The sequence below is a fragment of the Aythya ferina genome (genome assembly GCF_964211825.1).
Source record: "Aythya ferina genome assembly, chromosome: 3".
NCBI classification, from domain to species: Eukaryota; Metazoa; Chordata; class Aves; order Anseriformes; family Anatidae; genus Aythya; species Aythya ferina.
The window spans coordinates 61,618,999-61,633,744 of record NC_140298.1 but is presented as its reverse complement, the minus strand read 5'-3'; the positions used below and the strand labels follow the sequence as shown (position 1 = coordinate 61,633,744).

At 47.5% G+C, this 14,746-nt stretch overlaps 1 long non-coding RNA gene across 1 annotated transcript; it reads left to right on the top strand.

Annotated features, from left to right (window-relative positions):
• Positions 1-2,761: 2,761 nt before the first annotated feature.
• On the top strand, positions 2,762-7,597 carry LOC311434654. Its single transcript, XR_014691625.1, has 4 exons — positions 2,762-2,788; positions 3,713-3,832; positions 3,996-4,084; positions 6,863-7,597. It is a non-coding gene; the product is annotated as an uncharacterized lncRNA (long non-coding RNA).
• Positions 7,598-14,746: the final 7,149 nt, after the last annotated feature.

Here is a 14,746-nt window from a genome sequence, read left to right as displayed (position 1 = left end):
TAAGCCAGCCCCCACAGACAACTCTGACATTGTTTGAGCTGCAGTTTTATTTTAACAATTAGGTATTGCTACTCTATCTGGTCAGACTTCTTCTTTTTTTTTTTTTTTTCCTCCCTTTGATAAGGATATGGCATATCAACAATTTGATCCCTGTTTGGAAGAGGTTTTCAGCTCTTTAAACATGAGACAGTGCGCTGCAGTTTTCCTAGATTTTCTGGAAAGATGTTTCCTTAAATCTGGACCATGCCCCTGTGGCTGCCAAGTCCTGCTGGAAGGGATGCACACACCTGGTTTTGAAGGCCACCACCTGTGCAAGCAATCATCTGTTACCAGTGAAAAATTCAACCCTCGGGATTATGAGGCTTGAGATGAATTGTAACCACTCACCGGTCAGGAAATACTATCACCCTGCTCTGGGCATGACAGGCTGACAAAGTCACCAAGGTGCAGGCCAGTCCTGGTGGTTTCACGAGGGCTGTTCCCCCTTCTTTGGGGCTTATTTTGGTACAGGAGCTCCCTTCTCTCTCAGGGAAATCCCAAGATGACAGTGTAGTATCTTCAATATGAACCATGTCATGCCCTATTTACTCTCTAGGTTTCACCCGTGCTTGACCTTGCTTCTCAGGGTTCAGTCAGGGTGCAGGTGACTGGGCCTGGCTGTCATCCACAGGGCTCCTGTGCCAGCCATGGCACTCACCTGTCTCACCACACCTCTTTCATCCTCAGGATTTTTTGGAGAGCTCCTATTCAAGGCATGGAACAGCTGCGTGATCTAGCCTGCTTTATCAGTATGTAAAATACCATCTTGGCATGCAACGTGCCCTGCGTTGTAGGCAGTCAATTGTTGTAGAGGGAGAAAGGAAGAGAAGAGGTAGATTCAGGAATTTCTGAGGTGTGGAGCAGAGCCCTGGGCTCACCAAAACTGACTGTTCCAGGAAGGAGTGTTCTCACATTTCTAGGTCCTGCTGTTCAGAGAAGGATGTTGTGTTTTGTTTTGTTCTCAGCAAAATCCTCTTTTCTGTTCTTGGTGTGGCTGCTGATGAGCTCCATCCTACCCTGCAGGCATTCATTTTTATCTCTGAAACAAATGTCTGAGTCCACTTGGGTTTGGGATGACACTAGCCTCCTAACATATTTTACCAAAATCAGGTACTAACCTGTGGAAATAAAATAGAAACCCACACAATACTTTTTTCTTTTTGCGTATGATCTTGTAAAGAAAGGCCTTTGCCTTGTCGTGCTGCACTTCCTTGCCCCCCCATCCCAGTCTGCAAGGCGGGGAGATGCTTGTGTAGTCTGTAATATTTAAAGAGCTGTCAGAGGTATTATATAGTGCTAGAAGAACCTTACGTACACGCTGCTCTCTGTGTGTGTGTGCGTGCATGCGCACCCCTCGCTCTTGCCTCCCAGATGAAATATACATGAGGCCCGCTCAAGTGTTTATCAATTCTTTCCACTGGCTGAGCCTGCGAAAATGCTCTTGTAGATTGCTGGGTAGAGATGTGTCCTTTGGAGGTAAAGGGCATAAATGCTGTGACTGCATTCTGCATGCATATAGTTACCCTGTGTATAGTTACACCAATTATTTTACCATCTGAAATCACTCAGCTGAAGAGTTCTCCTATTTGTCTGAGCATCTAGTGGAGGGGACAATTTTTCTTCGGCTTGAGTTTGATACAGACCACTAAAGGAGGAGGTTAAGGTGGTAAACGTGCCACAGACCACATTTGGGTGCGGGTCTGCAGAAAGGCGTGCAGGAAAACGAGTGAATAACAGCACCCCGGGGAGCTGCAGGGAGCATTAATTCATGTGCTCGCCTGCTGCCTATCGCAGCCCCAGTGGAAATACTCCAGGTCACCGAAGAGGTGAGTCCTTATCACCCCCCCTGAGCACAGCAGTCACTTTGCATCTCCCTGCTCCAGCTGGGGCAAGTCAGGAAAGTCTGGGTAAGGATGTATCTGTCAGGAGCACCAACCTGGTGGCAGCTGAGTTATTACAGGAAAATGGAGTACAAGTCTTGCTAGGAGCCTGGTAAAAGCCAAAGGGGAGCATCATTAAAAGGTGCATTGTTAGGGACGCTTCACAGCTAACAAGAGTGATGCTCCCACAGGGGGAGCAGAGCCCTGTCCAAGGCACTGTCTTGCTTGCCTGAGATGGATCAGCAAGTAGAGATACTCTCGAAAAAGTTAGAGCTGAGATTAATAGCAAAAGTGCAGTTAGCAACTTCACAGGGAACACTCACGAGATGATTTATGACGGTGAAGGAAGGAAGGGTATGGACGGTGGTAAGTGTTTGTGTAAGAGAATGGCAGTTCTGCAAAACAGGCTTATTAATATGGAAAAAAAAAGAAAAGAAAAATGCGATTTTTGCATTTCCATCGTTGAGGAGACTTGAAGGTACTTCTAATTTGTTATTTTTGGTGCTATCTTTCTCCATTAACTCTTTGCAAGTACGTGGTTGCCTCTACAGGAACATCTCTTCTGATTTTTTTGTTGGTTGCTTCCCTAGGGAAAGCCACTCTGAGCTCTGTGGCGTCGGGTTGACACTGAGTGGAGGTGATGGGGAGCCAAAGGTAGCCCTGTGCCATGGTGCTGCTTCCCTGCCCCTTGGGCTGTGCTTAGAAGGCAAACTGACATCAAGTCAGGGCACAAAATCACTCACAGACCAGGTCATTAAGAGCAAGGTGCCTTCAAGAAGGTGTATGTGTTGGTAAAATTGCTGATCACTTCTTCGTTCGTCAGCGCCTGCTTTTCTTTTGACAGCAGCAAGCTAACCTGGAACAGCCTGGTAAGTACAAGACACTGGGTGTTATGGGTTCGTCCTTCTAGGCTTGCTTGAAAGAAGCCTTGTGGTTTCTGTCAGTGGCTCAGGAGTACTTAGCCCACCTTCACTGGGGCCCAGTGTGGCCTGAGGTGAGCTTCTCCTGCTCATCGTCCTTCAGCCCTGAAGCAGCCTTCCTTGCCTGCCTGCTGATGCCTGTTCTGAGGTCTGATTCTGAGATAGGGGCCTGAGGTAAGAGACCCATTGCACGTGTCCCTCCCCTGTCACAGCAGGAGGCATATTTCACAGAGGGGACCTCAGGTTTGTCAGACGAATCCCACCTCAGGAGAGCAGGGTCATGCAGGGAAGCGGTGACAGAGTAGAAAATGGGAATTGTGTCTCGTGGCCTTCAAGGGGGGGTCATCACCACGGCCCTATCTAGTGGAGGATACAGGTGCCTTTTCAGTCCCTAAGGATGGGGTGTGATGGCAGGGATTACTGTGTATGGACGCTGGTTTAGTTTAATAGCAGAGCTGTTAGGAAACTAGCTGGAAGGCTGCACTGCACCTCCAGATTAGCAAATGGCATGGCAGGGGTCATGACAAGACAGACAGAGCTGGCAGGTTGCTATTTCCAGAGGCCAGCTGAAAATTTCTTTCGCTAAGGAGGGACATCAAGAGATCCCAAGAAACCTGGACATTAGAAAGCTTCTTGAAGGAAAGGCTCAGTAAGCTGTCCGGGGGCTGCTTGCAGGGAAAGGATAGACAGACTGCCAGTGTCCTGGAGAAGCAGAGCCTGCCTTTGTACTAGGAAGAGGTCAGAGGGGCAGCAAACCCTGTAACTGTGACAAATCCTACATCTCAATCTTTTACACACCGGCTTTCCCATCCCTCTAATCCTCTTTGTCACCTGTCCCCAGGCCCCTGCTATTTTTACTGTCTCTCTTTTCAGATCTGAAATGGCTGGAATGAAACACAGTCCTTCAACTTATATAATGGCACAAAAATAATACTAAAGAATCTCCCCCACAGAGTCTGAGACAATGGCCAGCATGAAATAGCAGAGATTTCAGTGAGTTGTTGAGCCCTATTTTTTTTTTTTTTTTTTCTGGATGGCTGCAGTCCGTTCAGGACCCAGCAATGCATGCAGGCAGTTCAGATGGTTTCTTTCAGTGTGCATTACCTTGCATTTGTTATTTGCCATTTCACCGCCGACTTTCCTCATTGTTTTTCAGAGGAGGTACCAGTGCAGCAGCTGATGTTTTCCAACCAAGTACAAAGAAATGGCCATTGTGAGAGCAACGAGGGAGAAGCCCAGAGAAATGTGAGTAAGGGAATCCTAGGATAGCACTGGTGGCAGATCATGTGATTTTTATTATTATTTTTTTGGTCTCTCCTCGCCTCCTTTCCTCCACTGACGTTGCAAGGCGTGCTTCTGCGTGTGGTGCCTGCTGTTTGAGGCTGGTGTTCCTGTGCCCTGGGTGCACGCAGGGCTGGCTCCTCCCTGGCAGCAGGGCTCCTGCCGCAAATGATGGTGCTCGAGGGGTTGCATGCAGACATTCGCTTGCTGGGGAGTCTCAGGAAGCATCTGGATCCCAAACACTTCCCTTCTGAACCTGACATTGGGTAACAGCAGTAATGAGGGACCCGGGAAAACTGTTTTTCTCCCCCGTCTGTCTCCTTCATCTGTGGTGGTTTCACAGTGACGGGCAGCTGAGCTCCACCACGCTGTTCTCTCACTCCCCCTCCTCAGCAGAACAGGGGGAGAAAATAAGATGAAAAAAAGGCTCATGGGTTGAGATAAGGACAAGGAGATCACTCACCAATTGCTGTCATGGGCAAAACAGACTCAGCGTAGGGAGATTAATTAAATTTATTGCCTATTGCTAACAGACCAGAGCAGTGAGAACCTAAAAGCAACTAAGGACACCTTCCTCCCATCCATCCTCTTCTCCATCCTCCCCCCAAGTGATGCAGGGGAACGGGGAATGGGGGCTGTGGTCAGTCCCTGATGCTTTATCTCTGCTGTTCCTTCACGGTCCCTCTCTGCCCCTGCTCCCCATGGGTTCCCTCCCATGGGATGCCGTCCTTCCTGAACTGAGCCTGCGGGGGCTGCCCACAGGCAGCAGCTCCTCAAGCACTGCTCCCACACGGCTCCGTCCCACGGGGTCCATCCCCCAGGAGCAAACTGCTCCAGCACGGGGCCCCCATGGGCGACAGCTGCCCCCAGACCTCTGTCTAAGCCCAGTACCTCGGCCCACCCTCAGTCCCCTTCTCTCCTTTTTCAGGCCCACACTTCATCCTCCGTCCTTCCTCCTAGTGATGTCAGAAGAAAAGAAAAGTGTGTAACAGGCAGAAAAATCAAAACTATCGACATTGCTGCTGATTTCAGCAGTGACTCATCCACAGCCTCACCCGGTGAGAGCTCACTTTCATCGCTCATTATAAAACAATATCTCCTAATGGGGGTGCAGGGGGGGGGGGTGCAGTGCTCTGTTCTGCCAACAAGAGGACTTTTACCCTGGAAATCTGTGAGTGTAATTTGCCGTCAGGCATGCCCGCCCGCACGCACACGCAGGTAATGATGGTGTTAGCCGCCTGACAAATTGCGGGGCCTTGCACGTTTGACCTCCTCCCCTGCCCTGCCTGCAGTATCGCATCTCCCAGGGGGTTCGTCCTGACATCCCACCCCGGAGCGGCTTCCAGACGCTGCCATTTTGGGTATCCTGCTTATTTGTTTCTTTCCAAAGATCCTCCCTGCTCTCACCTCTGGGGTTGCTCTGTCTCGACTGCCACTGCACCCAGGGATCGGTTTTGTGCCAGGCCTTGCTGAAGGATCAAATACCTCATCATCTGTCTGACTAGAAATGTGAACTTTATATCGACGGTGGAAAGAAGAGCTTCAAAGCATTCTGAAGAGATGTTTAGCTTTCGCCTTTAGCCCTGAATATTCTCCAAATATTGGACTTCAAAGCTGAGACCTTCTATGTACAGCAAAGTTATTCTGGACATCTTCTGAATACCTTTGGATTGATTAAGTTTAATCTTCCTTTCCTTCCCAGCCCTGTACTGTTCACCTTACAATAGCTAGGGCTTGAGAAGGAGGGAGATCTAAAACCAGCCCCAATAATATTTTTAAAGTGTTCACAAGCCTTGCCAAAATAGTTTTACTGTAAAAAGTGCAGTGTATAAGTCTCTGATTCAGCACATCTTTATCTTCTCCTGGATTTTAGTACAAGTTATGCACTTAACTGCTGAATGGTAATAGATTAAAACACATGTTTAAACACTTTGCTGAATAGTGTCCATACAAAATGCATGACGTTGTGCTGCAAGGCTTTTTCTTCACCCACTCAGGGCTGAAAGGACACAAATTCTCTGGTGGCTGTGGTGCTTGTGACTAAAGAAAGCTTCTCCCTTTCAGCCGGGTAAACAGCTTCACACCGCATTATCTGATGTCCTCGTGCTCTCTTTCTAGGCTGTTTGTTTATTTGGGCCTCTTTATCGCAGCATTCAGACAAAATACTTAATCAGATATGTTTGTATCCTAGCATGGTAGTAAATGACCTCAAATTACAGTGTTATGTTTTCAAATTTTCTGATGTGAAGATATTCCCATTGCAGGAACGCATTAGTAGGAGTCAGTCCTTGACATATATTCTAATTAGTAGATCGTGATTTTAATTGCTAAACTTTAATAAATGTCAGTGTTGGCCCCGCTCCCTCGGATCGTCTGCTTTTGATTTCTGATGATTTGCAAGTTTTTTTCCTACTCCCTCCAGCTTCCTTCGCTTCTGTTTGGTTGAGGAAGAGTTGTTTCACATTTCCCCCTGCTTGCAAAGCCAAGCCTTCCCTTTGCTCTTCTCAACCTGCACGTTGTAATTATAATCAGTAATGAAAAGTCAGCAAATGGCAATTTAAGCAGTTGCTTTTCAGTAAAAATAGATGCTGGATCCTCTTGAGCAGGCGGGGCAGATGCTGAGCCTGTCAGTCAGGAACTCTCATGCTCGGCAGGGCGATTTACCTGTCTGATGTTCCTTCTCGTTCTCCATCATAAAATAAAAACACTTCACTTGTCAAACATCTTCTTCTTTTTTTTCAGGATGCGTCTCGCACGCCCACTGCTCGGCCATTTGAAACTCAGCTGCGCCTCTAGCAGTCAATCTGACAGCTCAGCCAGACTCTGTCCTGAAGAGATTTCCCAGGAACCCATTGAAGCATCTTGAAAGCTTGGGGACTGCACAATGGAAACTTTTTTTTTTTTTTTTTTTTTTTCATGATTTTTCTAAACAGAAAATTAACTCCTTATAGAAACGGGATAGGACTTTTGAGTTCTTTGAAATGGGGGAAAACAACAAGAAAATCCTTTCTCTGGTGGAGTGCCCTGGCCAAAGTGTAATCTCTCCCCTGCCAGGAGTGCTTGTGTTGGGCCAGCAGATCTGGAGCTGTGCTAGAGGTGGGTCTGGCCACCCAGGCTCATTGGGTTTGGTCACTCCTCAGTGACTTTGGAAGTCACTGAGGAGCCCCCAGTTCTAGCCATGATTCTTCTGGCCATTCCACATGGCTCTTGATCACAGCCTTCAGCATTTCTCCTCAACTTGGCTCTGAGAGCCCAGCCTGGCTGTTACACCTTGCCCCTGTGGGCATCAGGAAGGATAAAGCCTGACCCCACTGCAGCATGGCCACAGTTCCCCACACATACCATCCTTCTCCCTATCAGGTAGGACATTTGTTGTCCCCAGCACCACACAGATCCTCCCACCAGTCCCTCCCAGCAGCTGCCCCAGCTGCAGCCCTCGGTGGGAAGCCTGCTTTGCTCGGGGATCTGGAAGCTATTTTAAGATGCGAGGCTCTTGCCATGCAAATAAAGGTAGCGTTGCACATCTGAAAAATCACCACCACTCAACTCATCAGCCAGATATTCATCTCGCATCGTAATTGTGGCATGCGTGCCACTCACCATCTCTAGGTGCGCTGAGTGAAATGATCTCATATTTAGGAATTTGCCAACAGTGTAACTCGACGAAATTATTCTGACAAAGATTTTCCAACAGGGGATTTTACAACGCAAGTTTTTTCCTGTGTCCTAAAGTGAGGGTACAACCTTGGTAATTTAAAGAACAGTGTATTTCTCCCTGATGTTTACACCTGGGAAACAGAAGCGCGAGGTAGACGGAGTGATTTTCCGATGTCCACCCAGGAGGACAGTTGCCAAAATGAATTAAAATCCAGAACTCAATCCACTAACTCATCCCCCAAGCCATATCGCCCACAACAGCTGTACATAAGCTAGGAGGCGAAAGCAAGCACAAAACTGATTTTGGAAGAAGCCAAAATGCTCCTCAGGCTCGGGGCTGACAGAGGCAGAGCGGGAGGATAAGCTAGCTGACAAGCAAAGTACTAAGATATTGGGAGAGTGAAAAAGGCCACTGACAGTATGAAGCCACCTCTTCCCTTGGCCAAATGATGCACCAATTAGCGGCTGGTTAATATTTAATATAACATATGTTTTAGCATTAGAGTAATGTGCCAGGACAAAGGGCATCACTATTTTGATAAGTGATTGAACTTTCAGCAGCAGGGAGAGGGAGATTTTTATTTTCAAAGCAAATAAAGGGATTGGCACACACTATGGCCTAAAAATTTAATTTCCTATCTTTTCCAATTATATTAAAGGCAAACCAAATGACTCTTATGTTGGCTGAAGATCTTAGGGTACTGAATACTCAATTGAAAGCTTTTGCATTATAGCAGCTTAACAAATTACCACCCATCTGGTAAGCCGTCCTATCTGGCCCCATGTGTGCTCTTAGCAATCCTTCTATCATGAGTTAAAGCCCAGCAGCGCCGGTGGGTTGGCCTGTCCCTCAGAGGTGCTAATGCCATTTGTTTGGAAGGGCGACAGCACCCTTTGGCCAGGTGGTAGGAGCTCGCAGCCATCTGCTGAGCTTCTGAAACATGTGGCAATGAGGGCTGGGAGCTGTTGTCAAACCTCCACCTTCTGCAAGACAGATCCTGTGGGGTAAGGAAATGACAGGAGCTGCAGACATGGAGCTTTCCGGGATCTAACCCAGTGATACCTCTGGCAGACATCTGCAGCCTCTGCCACCCATCCCCGGCTGATAAATGACACTGAAGGCACATAATGATGGCCAGCTGTTTGGTTCCTGGGACAGCGAGCACTCTTCTTACCAATTTGAATGACTTAATTGTTTTGAGAAGGTCTTTAGCTTGCAGATTGTACCTTGAGCTAGCCTGCACGGCTGCAGCCTGATGAGATCAATTACCCGCATTAATGAGAAGGGGCAGTGCCTTGGTGCTCCTGCAGCAGGCACTTTCGGGTTGCATGGCCAACATCAGAGTGTGGCAGGACAAGGGGAGAGAGTGCCACTGAAGACATTGATCTGAGCTAGATGCCGCTTCCAGAACCACGTGTTGTTGCTGTACACGCAATCAAATATGTCAAATGGCTGCTAAAATGTAAATGTTAGCAGTCAAGGTCACCTTCCAAGGGATGCCGAGCAGCGTGCCCCAGGCAGGCCCCATTAGCGGCAGCACTGACAGCGTTCCCAACACCTTCTCCTCCCCCAGCTCTTTGCTCCGTGCTGAGAAATAGTCCAGAGGCAAAAAGTCTTTGCTATCTGATGCTAAAGAGCCGTTCCCTCCTCCCAGCCGGCCGAGGCTCAAGTTTAATAAAAATCCTCATTAGTTGTCATCTAAATATGCGGGAGGCCCATGCCAAGCGCTGCAGCTGAGCGAGGGAGAGCCAGAGCAGGTTCTAATTAAAGGTGGGGCCAGACCAAAACCTTGGGTCACAAGCTTGTACCTTGTGGAAATATGGATCCAAGCTCTGAACGCTATCGACGAGGACGATCTTTTCACTCAACGCCCTGGGTCCTACCTGACAGGGCTATTGAAGACCCCTCAGAGAAGACCCCTTTGATTCATTCGCCCTGCGTAACATGGTGGAGATTCACTGGCTGCTTCGTTTTAATTAAGGGATGGGAATTTTTAATTAATACGACATGACAGTGAAAATATAATCAGTGGAGTGGCCCCTGTTGTTTGTTCGCATGTTAATTTTGCATTTTGCATGCCTTTTTTTTTTTTTTTTTTTTTAACACGCTTGTTTTTTAATTCTGTGCAACTATGCTGGAAAGCCTGTAGCCATGTCGAGGTGTTCCTCGAGGAGCCCGGGGGAGCAGGGTGTTAATAAGTGCTGGGTTTGGCACCTGAGGAGCCACGGGAAGTGCTTGGGGGTTATAAAACAAAGTAGCTGGGTTTTTCTGTTAACGTGATCATTAGGGAAAGAATGAAAAATCAATGGTATTTTGTATTTCTGTCTTCATGTTTCAGGGTCAGCAATGCACAACAAGACACAGATTTCTCATGTGTTCTAGCCCTAGCAAAAGAGAGAATTATTTATTTATTTATTTATTTTAGATCTCTGTTTTGCAGGAAAGAGTGTCATGTGGCTGTGAGGTCTACAGCACAAAAGAGAAATCCTGAATCTGAAACCGTGTGGCCAATTATGCTCACCTTGTCTTGCATCTGAAGATTCAGAATTGCTCCCAGTTTAAACTTCTTTTTTCCCGGTCTACTAATATCCAGAAGAAGCTGAGCTCCCCTCCAGCTGAGCAGAGATGCTGTTTTCATCCTTTAGCATTTGCAATGAGATTTTTCCCCTGCAGCTTCACTTCTGTCTAGCAGGGCTCTTGGGTTGCAAAACCATGCATCTTTGAGCAGCGGAGATGCTGTTGGCAAAAAACAATGCTGGAGCTTGGACACATCATCACATTTCCAGCAAATCCTACAACACGAGCTAATGTCAGCGCTTTGCTATTGACAGGGGCCTCAGCTGGAGGGCAGGTATAAATACGGGCTTTACAGCCACCAGGAACACTGCGTTCTCCTGATAGACCATGACTGGCACAGCTCAGATGTCCTAACCAAATGTGTCTGCATCTGAACTGCACGCCTCCATTTGCTTTAGGGCTGATGGTGTGGAACAGACATTTCGTCTCACCAAAGGGGCTTCAGAAACAAACCTTGAAGTGCCTGTGTGTCTTTCCCGAACACAAATTGTTCCTCCGGCGACTTTCTTGTACACAGAATTCGCATGGTGGGCACTGAGAGCCAAATAGGATGGATCCCACTTGTCACACACATCATCCACAGAGGCCAGAATCCGGCCTGGATGTTTTTGAGGAGTTTTAGTGAGTGGTATTTAGACTAAAAATCGGTGGATATAGAACTTCACGACTGACACATTTTTCCTCAGCTTATTCACCTGTGCTCAGAGCTTACAAAACTCCTTCTCCACAAAACATTTTTCTATTGAGCTTAAATTTGGACACATTGAAAGTAATTGCAGTAAACTTGATGGAACTTTCTGCAACCTTAATACCTGTTTCTCAGCTGATTCTGCTTGCACCTAAGAAGCTCTGAGGTGTCCAGGCTGGACTTACAAGTCATTTTTCTAAATGGCATCTGTGTTACACAGTGAACAACTAATCAAAAAAAAAAAAAAAAAAAACAACAACAACACCTTACAATATTCCAATGGCCTTAAAAATGCAGGGTCTTTTAGTTTTCACCGAGCAATACTTCCCATTAATCACCTGGCAACCCAGGGCCACGGAATGAAGAGCAGATTATATTGGATGTGCCCTCAGCCAGAGCTGCAGCTCCTGACCTGCCGTGCCTGCAGATCCAGCCAGCGCTTGCCTGAAACACCATTAGCAGCTGCAGTCGGCCACACGCACACAGAAATGTTAGCTGGTTGCGAGCACTGTTAATTGAAATTGCACGCTGTTGGCAGCGGGCTAGGGCTCCAACAACCTTTGGGAAGCATCTGAGAGAAGAAATCAGAGCTGATGGACAAACATTAATATTTCCTTCAGTTGTGTGAGGCTCCTGTGAAGATTTACATAATTAATCTTCAGCAACAAAACATTTATAACGCGGTTTAATATGCTGGGTGATAGACCGGTCATGTTAATTACCACCTCACTTCCCAGTTTTAAAAGCCATTGTTTCCAGGCTCTTAGCTCAGAAGTGACTAGCTTGTATCAGCTTGAAGACAGAGCAGCAAGTTTGCAGATGATTAATGCCCGAGTGCCTGGCACCAGCTGAGGATCTCTGAGACAGGTCCAAGCCCTTGCCCTGCCACAGGCTTTGCATATGACGAGGAGCAAGTTGTTCTGGTCGCTGTTCTGCATTGCTGATGTCCCAGCAGCTACCTGGTATCCTGGTAGCAGGTTCAGTCACATCCTTCCTCCAAAATAATACAAATTGTAGGGCTTAAATGCATGTGCAAAATTGTGTATGTAGCTTGCGGCTGTTTTTGTGGTTTCTGTTTGCTTGTTTGTTTGTTTTTTTTAAAGATACCTCTTTGAAAGATTTGTTAAATCCTCTTGTGCCCTGGTCTGTTGGTGCTGACTTCTTGTAGGAGAAGGGCAGGGGGGAATGAACAGCTGGAGGGGGACTTTTTTTCAGCACCCAAACTTGTTGCCAGCTATTATAAAGACTTCTGTGGCTCTCCTGTACCAGGTGAGCATAGAGGAAGGATTTCAAAGACAACAGTAAGGTGGATTACACCGCTTTGGAGACATGCTGTTTGCAATTCCAAGGGCTGCCTTGGGGAAGAACATGGTAGGAAAGAAAAGGTGCTTGTTTGGGATTCAAAAGGGACAGCAGTGACTGGGGCAAACAGGAGACAGAAATCACCTCTTCAGTGCTGAAAAGACGATGACAGCACAGGGACAAGCAGGGCCTTCATGCCAAAGAAAAAGTGGAGGGACTCACTGGAGAGCTGGCACAGTCAGGCTACGAGAAAGGTCTTTGCAGAGGTGCTCCAGAGGAATACTGGCAAGGCAAAGCTGTGCTAGTGCTGAAGGAGAGGATGCTGCAATAACTGAGACCCGAGATACCGAGAGCCTGGTTGAGAGTTGCAGTTGTGAGAGTTTTAGCTGGATAAGCAAGCCTAGATTCTACTGTTATTTAAAGAAAAGGTGAGACTTTAAGATATGGGCTGGATGTGAGAAGCCAAAGAGAAGCTCACACCCAGGCTGCAAACTCGATGCGAGGTAATGGTGTTACCCAGCTGCTCGAGGGAGCTGTCAGGAAAGGCTGGGCTCTGACAGGAGGAGCTGTGCTGCAGCCTGGCACAGCTGGCTGGCTTCTCCTGGTGAACCAGGTGGGTGTTGTGGCTTGGGCAGGAGGAGACCTCTGCACAAAGAGCAGATCCATCCTCCAAGGAAAGGGCCAGCCAGCCAGTGGTGATGGCAGACTAGATTTCCCAAAAGGGAAAAGGGCAGAGCCATGGAAGCAGAGAGGAGGAGCGGGTCTGGTGGAAAGCAGGGATGGCTGCAGTGGAGATGTGTCCACAGCCCTGCTGCCCACAGGGCTGGGAGAAAGCCAAAGAGGCTGGAGATCAGGATGGTTTCCTAAGGTGTGAGCTACTGCTTTTGAGAAAGGACCCACGGAGATCAAGGAGAAGGTGGCTGTATGACATGACAGAAGGTATGGAATAAAACAAGGAAATATCACTTTAAATTACTTTATTTTATAAGCTATTAGAGCTGGCAGTATACTTGCCCTGTAATTCTCATCACCTGGTAGTCTTCACTTCTAGGCATCTGTAAGCCAAACTTCTCATCACGGTGGCTCAAGAAGTCTCCTGAAGCAGTCACTGTCTCACCAGACTAGGAGATAAAACCCATTTCTAGCAGCGTCCTTTCCTTCCAGGCTGTACAACCAGGGCTTTCAAGGGGGAGAAAAAGGGTAGCTGGGCTTCTGTGAGTCAAAACCTCTTTGGTTTCCTTACCAGAGTAACTCTGCAGAGTGCATACTGTAGGAATGCTTACATGCCTCTGTATCTTTCACTATTTTGCCATTTCTGCATCAGTGCAGAGTCAGAAGAGCAGAATTTCACCCTACAAGAACTGTTATCCTGGCATCAGGCTGAGTATTGTATAATTCTCTTGGGAAAAGGTTTTAGTGCAGTCATTTGAGACTCTGGTGCCTGAAGAGGATGGGGAAAAAAAAAATCAAATAGGGATCTCGATAAATAGAATTTCAGATCTTGCATAATATCATTCAATGGCAACAGCAGGTGTTTGACAGTACTGTGAACTTCCTCAGAATGGGATCCTGCCAACATGGCTGTGATTCAGTGCAATGATTCAATGACTGCAGGACGGTATCCTGCCAACCAGCCTTCCAGCAGAAAACTGTTCACCCCACTGCAAACACTGCCAGTCCATTAGCATTTCAGATTTTGTCTATCTGCATGTCAGTAGAAGGCATGCATCCCTTTCAGGTAATGGAAGGAGGGAGAAAAATTCTCTCTTCTCGCAGGGAATAAAAGACAAAGTCATCAGCTGCAATGTTATCTCTGAGGAGGGGCATGGGATGTGCTTTCTTTAAAGCTCAGAGTTTGAAAGAAATGGCTTCCTTTTGCTCCCCAGCTCTGCTTTTCCTTCCACCTCCAACCAGGAGCCCTGTTATAATAAGACAAGAGATTCTCATCAGCTTTCACTTGTGCCTTCCAAACTGTGCAGAAATACTACCAACATCCTGAGACACGCAGAGAAACTCAAGGAGCTGTTGTTCACATTCCCTCCGCAGATACTTTTTTCATCTGCTTCTCTGCACCTGTGCTCCCCATGGTCCTCCCCACGCCCCCACACCGAGCCTCCTGCGCTCCTGCAGCACTGATGTGCCCATGGCAAGGACAGTCCCTGCGTGCTGAAACCAGAGGCGGTGACCGCGTGGCTCCTGGAAATGAACCATCTTCCAGGTAAACACGCCATCAGGGGTGCAGTGCTTTGGGAGCAAGTGTGATTTAGCTCCGCTCTCCTCTTGCTCCATTTTCCCATTGTGTAGCAGAAAGAAAACCCGGAGTGGCGCTGAGAAGCAATTCACAGCTCTGCTACTGTAATCTTTGTTACAGCACAATGTTCTCATCCTTGCCCGGCTCTTT